Source organism: Pituophis catenifer, unplaced genomic scaffold (genome assembly GCF_029215685.1).
Source record: "Pituophis catenifer annectens isolate HBS135680 unplaced genomic scaffold, rPitCat1.0.hap2 SCAF_1, whole genome shotgun sequence".
Lineage (NCBI taxonomy): Eukaryota > Metazoa > Chordata > Lepidosauria > Squamata > Colubridae > Pituophis > Pituophis catenifer.
The window spans coordinates 251,278,525-251,287,029 of NW_027256881.1; positions in this window are offsets into that span (position 1 = coordinate 251,278,525).

The following is an 8,505-nucleotide window of genomic DNA, read 5'->3' on the forward strand; positions in this document are numbered from 1 at the left end:
GCTCGGAGGTTTCCCGTGTCAAGGTACTATGCTTTGGTTCTCTTGGGGGTGGCTCTTTCAAAGCTCTTCTTACACCCCATAAGTCCATTTTTAAACTGGTAGATTTTCTTGTACAAATTCTCTACAAAGTGCAGGTACCTACCTGAGCCCAGGGCTGGTAATGATTTGGGCATGTAAAGGAAAAAAAAAACCCTAGTGTCTATTGCTGCTTTGAATATGTTTTAAAAGTCTGAAAATGTAAATAGTTTATCAAAAAAGGAAAAAAATCTTGTACAGTCCAGTGTAAAGTTTTTAAATGAACTGAAAAGGTTGCCATCGCATCTCTCACACACTCTCCTCTTGAAGCAGTTTGAAAAGACAACCAAGCTTGCTAAGGATTTTGATTTTATAAAAAAATAAAAATATCTGTACTCTTAATTTAAGAGGGAAAAATCATTCTTAGCTTTGCTTCATAGCATAAACAGACTTATTGGATTTTGTTGTGCAGTATTGACGTGAGGTAAATTAAATATTAAATAATTTTTCAGTGGTACTTTTAAGAGTTTTCTCTGCCTCAGAAATGAATATAAAAGACAAAATGGAAAGACGCTTTCTTTATAACATATATTCTGGTGTATGCTGGCACCTTACTTACATCTTTGTGAGGATATTTGTTTCTTTCTCTTCCTCCTCATCTTCCTCCTCCTCTTCTTTTTTCCCCTTCTTCTCCTTCTTCCTCTCCTTCCTCTTCCCCTTTTTGCACAAGGTGCTTTCCTGGTATGTTTAACATGTCATCATTGGGTGATGCCATATATGCCATGATAAGGGGGTCTAAACCCTCAGGGGAGTGTCTATACAACTGCCTATTTATGCTCATTTACCTCAAGACTGTCCTCTCTGCCCTTAATCTATTCACCATCACTCCATATTTTGTACTGCTGTTGACACTTACAGATTAAAGATAAATTTTGTTTTATGATCTGTGTGTGGCTTCTTTTGTGCAGCCTATTCTTTCCTTTTGGCAGGTAGCAATTGGCATCAGACCCCAAGAAGACCTGCAATTGGCCCGTGCCTTCTGCTCAGACTCCTGCTCCTCCCTCCCTCCCTCTTTCTGTCGTCTTATTGAACATGCCTTCCTGTCACATAAGTGGCTTGGATTTTCTGGCTTTGGTTTGGGAACAGTTGGTGTTCCTTGCCTTGATAACTCCAAGCCTCTTTATTTATTAGAGGGGTGATGTATTGGCAGGGAATTACTATGAGGCAAGTTTTTCTGTAATACCAATGGAAAAGAATAAAAGTAGCCTCTTAACTACTCATCTGTATATTAATTTCTGTTCTAAAATAATTAGACCATCCAACAGAGCTTGTCAGTAGGGTAATAACGTATCACTTTTGGTCAAAAGACTACCCCCCCTTTTTTTAAATGTTTAATTTTTGAAAGAGCTGTTCTGACTTCCTTCACCAGGGAACATGAAACTATAGTTTTAGACAAATTGATCATTTGTATGAATTATGAAGTTCAGGATCAAATGGAGAGACTCCTTAGCTTCCTAAAATGATGCAACACACCTACTTTTTTAAAAAAAAGATGAAAGGCAAACAAGCACCTTTCCAAATTATTAATCATTGTAGTTTATAAACTACGCCTGTCTGATTTTCCTTTTCTCCATCAAAGATGGATCAGATACAGCTTACAATACACATTATTTAATAGTTCCTATGTTCCAACTCATAAATGTACAAGACTGAACACTAAAATATAGAAGGAAAAAGTATTCCCAAAAGCAAGAACACAAAACAACAGGAGAAAAAGGCAGACAGAACTAGGAAATCTAAAGCACTGAAAGTCTCTATACCGGATGTAGTCTTGCCTAAAGAATGCAATGGAAGGATAAGCCACTTTTCTGCTGAAATGTACCTATTCAGCTCATTCAAGTGTAATTCATGATTTTCTGAAAGTTAAAATTATGTGAAATCATGGACATTTCCTGGAATAACCAGATCAGCATTTTTGGGGAGAGAAACACAATACTGTACACACAGGAAAGTTCCATCCTTGGTACATTTTTCACCTCCAATTTCTCTTTTGAATGAAAGATGTATGTTTAATTTTTGATCATCAAATAAGTTGCATATTACTTCATGAAAGATAGCAGCAGTAGCAGCAACAGAAAATGAAGTGGAACCATACAAACAGCTTCAGCTGCACCTATATGGAGGGAAGTATGCAGTGGGGTACCCCACGTAGGCAGTGGGCTACTCCAAGGCCCAGTACTCTTCAACATTTTCATCAATGATTTGGATGAGAGGATAGATGAGGAACTCATTAAATTTGCAGATCACACCAAGCTGTCAGGAATAGCCAACACTCCAGAAGATAGACTTAAGATTCAGAAGGCTCTTGACAGACTTGAACATTTGGCACTAACAAAATGAAATTCAGTGGTGAAAAAAGTAAGGTGGTACATTTAGGCAAGAAACACCAAATGCACAGGTACAATATAGGTGGAACCTCACTCAAAAGTAGCAACCAGGGGTGGGATTCAGCCTATTCGGTCCAGTTCAGGCGAGCCAGTTGCTCTGGTGATCAGCTGAGACCGAACTGGTTCGCTCTGACCGTCAGCTGGGCCCACCCATCCACCCTTTTCTATACCTACCTTTATTTTGTTTCTTTGAAGCCCAGCTAATAGGTGTGGCAGAGCAGATTGCCATGCCTCCACTGTTTTTAGTGCTTTTAACACTGCTTTTAATGGTGTTTTCTAATGGACAGTGTGTCCATGCACAGCACACAATCGGTGCGCATGCAAGTGAAGCGAGCTACGTGTGCGAGAAGTGCGTGCTCAGCGAACCGGTTGTCACACTGGTTGAATCCCACCACTGGTAGTAAAAGAGATCTTGGAGTCCTAGTGGAAAATCACTTACGTATGAGCCAGCAGTGTGTACAGCTGCCAAAAAAGCCAACACAATTCTAGGCTGCATTAACAGAGGGATAGAATCAAGATCACATGAAGTGTTAATACCACTTTATAATGCCTTGGTAAGGCCACACTGGGAATACTGCATTCAGTTTTGGTTGGCACGATGTAAAAAAGATGTGGAGACTCTAGAAAGAGTGCAGAGAAGAGCAATAAAGATGATTAGGGGACTGGAGGCTAAAACATATAAAGAACGATTGCTGGAATTGGGTATATCTAGTTTAATGAAAAGAAGGACTGGGGTGACATGTTAGCAGTGTTCCAATATCTCAGGGGCTGCCACAAAGAAGAAGGAGTCAAACTATTCTCCAAAGCACCTCAGGGCAGGACAAGAAGCAATGGGTGGAAACTAATCAAGGAGAGAAGCAACTTAGAACTAAGGAGAATTTCCTGACAGTTAGAACAAATAACCAGTGGAGCAACTCTTTTTTAAAACATTAGAAGTTTTAAAGAAGAGATTGGACAACTATTTGTCTGAAATGGTATAGGGTTTCCTGCCTGAGCAGGGGGTTGGACTAGAAGACCTCCAAGGTCCCTTTCAACTCTGTTTTCTATTCTATTCTATTCTATTCTATTCTATTCTATTCTATTCTATTCTATTCTATTCTATTCTATTCTATTCTATTCTGAGCTATAAGTGGATTCTGCACCACAGATAGTTCTTACTGAACAGGCTATGTATGAACTTGTACATTGATGTGATGAAAGGGCAATTTCAAGAACAAAAAGATGTAGAGAGATATAGTGAATGCTGATGGTTCAAATTCTTTTAATTTCTTAGGATTTTCTATTTCTTTTTTGTGTTTTGCGTAATATTGTTTCTATGAAGAGAATAATGTGGTGGGTATGTACACTGCTCAAAAAAATAAAGGGAACACAAGCAGAAGACATCCGAGATCTGAATGAATGAAATAGCCTTATTAAATACTTTGTTTGTTACATACAGTAGTTTTGTGTTCCCTTTAGTTGTTTGAGCAGTGTATAAACTACTGTATGTACATAAGGCTATTTCATTCATTCAGATCTTGTATGTCTTCTCCTTGCATTCCCTTTATTTTTTTTGAGCAGTATATTTTGGAACATAGGAAACACATGGGTCGATGGGGTTCTAATTTCTGGACCAATAGAGAATAACTTTTTCTCCTCCATCTGAGTTGACCTTCAGGTACCTGACTCTGGGTCTCATGTTGTCTCTAAATTGTCATTCCTTCAAGCTGAACACACCCAACTCTTTTACATCATCCTTAGTTTGTCGAAGTCCATAAGATCATCATTAGCTTCTCTTAATCCAGGGATCTCAAACTTGTCAACCTTAAGACTTGTGGACTTCAATTTCTAGAATTTCCCAGTCACCCCTGCTGGCTGGGGAATTCTGGGAGTTGAAGTCCACAAGTCTTAAAGTTGACAAGTTTGGAGACCCATGTCTTAGCCCACACCCATCACTTAATAAAGTCTCTGCTTTTTGCTGCATAATTGTACTAGTATAAAGATTCACAGCAGCTTTCTATGAATTATTTCCACTTATATAATTATCACAGTAAAAAGCAATGTACCAAATTACATTTTTATTAAAAAGTTAAGGGTACAATTTCCAGCAGGATTCCCTCTCCAAATTCATGGCTGACTGACTTTAAGGAGTTTTAGCTACTATAGCTGAGTATTATCTGTCAGGAAAAGCAATGTTTGCCAACAGGATATGCATGAGATCTACCAAGCTTCAAGTTTGTAAAATGAATTGATCCATTAGATTTTAATTGCTTAAAAATAGTATGAGCTTTCTAGGTTGAAGTTATGACAATCTGTAACAACTTTCTTTTGAACTTTTACTTGTAATTAGAATTCTCCAGATGACTGGCAAAATAAAATAAAATAATTGCCCTTGACAAATCATTACTAGCAGTTGTATTAAGAACTACTTGAATGCATTTCAATTTACTTAGGCAGAACAGGCTTTCAAAACCTCTAAAGGTGCTATTACACAAATGGCTATTACACAAATGGCTATGTAATAGTGTGGCTGTGTGGCTTACCTGGCAGTGATCTCTCAGATTTGTGGTTCCAAGCAATACCCCCGGAGCAGACAGAACTCCGAGGCAAGCAGTTTCCTCAAAGAACAAGTGTATTGGATATATCATATTGACACCAGCTGGTGAAAAGTGACTCTAAAAGTTCCTGTGGTTTTCACCTAATTAAAAATAAAAGTCCTCCTGCTTTCCCCAAAAATCAGTCACATGGTCCAATCAAGGTGCTGTCCGGTTGCTTGGAAACTTCACAGCTCCTCTCTTCAGCCACTTGTGGGAATGTCCTTGGTTCTCAGGGGAAACTACTTTGTTTTGGCTACAAAACCCAGCGATTTCTATTCTATCCCTCAGCACCAGTGGTGAAATCCAAATTATTTTACTACTGGTTCTGTGGGCGTGACTTGGTGGGCGTGGCAGGGGAAGGATACTTCAAAATCTCCATTCCCTCCACACTCCTGTTGGGGGAAGGATATTGCAAAATCTCCATTCCCACCCCACTCTGGGACCAGTCAGAGGTGGTATTTGCCGGTTCTCCAAACTACTCAAAATTTCCGCCACCGGTTCTCCAGAACCTGTCAGAACCTGCTGGATTTTACCCCTGCTCAGCACCATTGTGGCAACACTGAAGCCTCCAATATGACCTCGGTCAGGCCAGCTTCAGAGTTGACATAGAAGTTAACAAATGTGTAAATCCAAAACAACTGTTCAGGTAGAAGATGGAATCTGGTTTGTCAGCATTACATCATATTTTTAATGAACTATGATCTTTTTAATCTTTGATGAAAGATATTACCTACTTTCCTCAACAGTATGCCAAATTTAGGAGGATGGAAAAGGGTACTGAGGCAATGAGTAAGTCAGAAAACTCAGTATTTATCTATGATTAAATACATTGTAGGTGGAATATTTATTTGTATAAACACATTTGTTTCCATTTCAGTCCTATTCAAGAATTTTTGAATGGTTTATATCTGTGATGGCGAACCTATGGTATGCGTGCCACAGGTGGTACACGGAGCCGTATCTGTGGGCATGCGAGCATTGCCCTAGCTCAACTCCAGTGTGCATGCACATGCCAGCCAGCTGATTTTTGGGCCTTCTGGGCCCACTGGAAATCGGGAAATGGGCTGTTTCTGGCCTCCGGAGGGCCTCTAGGGTGTGCGTTTGAGGAAGGCTGTTTTAACCCTCCCCAGGCTCCAAGAAAGCCTCTGGAGCCTGGGGAGGGCGAAAAATGGGCCTACTGAGCCCAGCGTGACATCGCATGCCAAAAGCGGGGGGAGCACGGGGGGTCGCGTGAGAATGCATGGAGTGGGGTGCATTGAATTATGGGTGTGGCTATGTATGCGTGCAAACTTCCCCCCCCACCCTCCCCTTGCTTTTGGCACATGACAGCAAAAAGGTTAGCCATCACTGGTTTATATGTATCTCATCACAGGTTCTGGTGTGATTGAATTTTTTTTTGCAATCAAACCTGAGTTAGGCTCTAGTTGGGTTAATACAAACTTTGATTTGCACATTGGATGTGCTCATTCTCTTCCTACTCCTATTTCCTTGGGCCACATACAGAGAATTGCAAGGGGATAAGTATTTACTTCAGCAGCAGTTTCCATTTACTATTTATAAATGACTTGAGACTTCTGTCAAATAACAATAACTTAGAATATAAATCATCAGGACCCGATGGATTACATCCCAGAGTTCGGAAGGACTGTCAGATGTTATCTCAGAACCATTGTATCACATCTTTGAAAAATATATTCTTATTTTTCTTCAAAGCTGAGTTGTTGTTTTTTATTGTTCCACATATATAGACTGAATTTTGCAAACTGAAGCACTCTACTAGTACAGTATATACTCCGAGAACTATTAGGGAGGGACTGTCTTCACCCCCTTTCTCTCACACATAATATCTGGAATGAATGGACTCTTATTCCTCTGGAATGCAGCCCCTCCCTCCTGGCAATCCAGTTACTAAATTCCATCACACTAATGATTTTGCTACCCAGGCAAAGATCATCTGATACACAGTTAAAGGAAGGTATCTTAGTGCACTCTGGTTGCTTTTCACCTTAACTATTTATTTCTATTTCATCACAAGTGTTTCCCAATAAAAAATACCAATGCTCCATAAAAATAATTAAAGGGATTTAGGGAAGTTCCTTACTTCAGAGTAGAAGAGATCACAACTTCCAGCAATGGTTTATCTTTAACCAATAAAGCCATTCTACTGGAGTCCAAAGGGTTTTAAGGTTAACTGGAATTTTGCATGCATTTTCCTGGGTGGGGGAGAGGAGAAAAAAGAATAGATGAGAATTTTTTTAAAAAATATAATGGAGTGGCAGTGTTGTCTAAATAATCCATAGAAAATAATGAAAAAGTCACCATTCCATAGAAAAGGGCTACTATAAATGCAATCTATAGGAAAAATGAAGTGGCCTAAATTCAAAATAGCTAGAAGCAGAATTAAGGTAATAGGACAATAATGTCAGTGTTAGTGGTACGAAGAACGTAAGTATCAGATGATCTTTGCCTGGGTAGCAAAATCATTAGTGTAAGTAGTCGTGATATCTTCCAACTGCTACTCCAACAACATCTTTGTATTTGAAATAAAAATGTTGCCTGGGTATTTTATAGGAGGTTCAGCTAGCTCACTTGAACCTTCCTAGCAAAATCTGTTAGTTTGTCACACTTGTTCACCAACTTAATGTTTCACTTGCTTGCTTTGTTTGGGCCGCCCTAGGAAAAGCTCAGGTTTTCCCTAAAGACTTGGCAGTTTGGTATTAATGGATCTGAAAGCATGAAGCTTTTCAGCCACATACATTTTTCTGAAGCTTTTCTTAAAGCTGCCAAATACTGACAGCTGCTATATTCTGCAAATGTTTCAGAGCTGGAAACTTTAAAAATGCTTACATCCTTGAGCAAAGCTCCCAGTGACTCACACAGGTCTGCGCTTGCTTGCCCCTAAAATATGGATCTTTGGAAATGCATCAAAGTGTTGGCTAATCAGCATGTAGTTTGGGGGAGGAGGCAGAATTCTCTGAATGGTATACTTTATGAAAATGATGTAATGATTAAACAGGTGGATAGAAAGGGTGAGATAATTACATAATGTGTGAAAAGGAAGAACCTCTAGGCACAGGGCCAGTTATGTCACTGGTTCTTTGCTGCTTCTTTTGAATCACTGAGGATTTAACACTTTATTCTATAGACATTTGGAATATATAGTTAATATTATTTTGATATTTTACCTAACACCCATGTCCTGAAAGTGGAAATATAATATGCAATACTTTGTTGTCATCATGCATTTACCAGCGAAGAAGTAAAATGTAAACATCCCAAGTGAAAATATATACAGCTGGATGAGGTAATCATATAGGTCTGGCAGGATGAGAATGTGATCTTGTGCCATTGTCCTAGACACCCAAGAATGTCCAAATCTAACTTGATATTGCAAATGTGGCTTTTGTTGAGGATTGTCAGCACTAAGTGAAGTATTAAAGTCTGATTTGTAGGTTCAGGCTATCCAT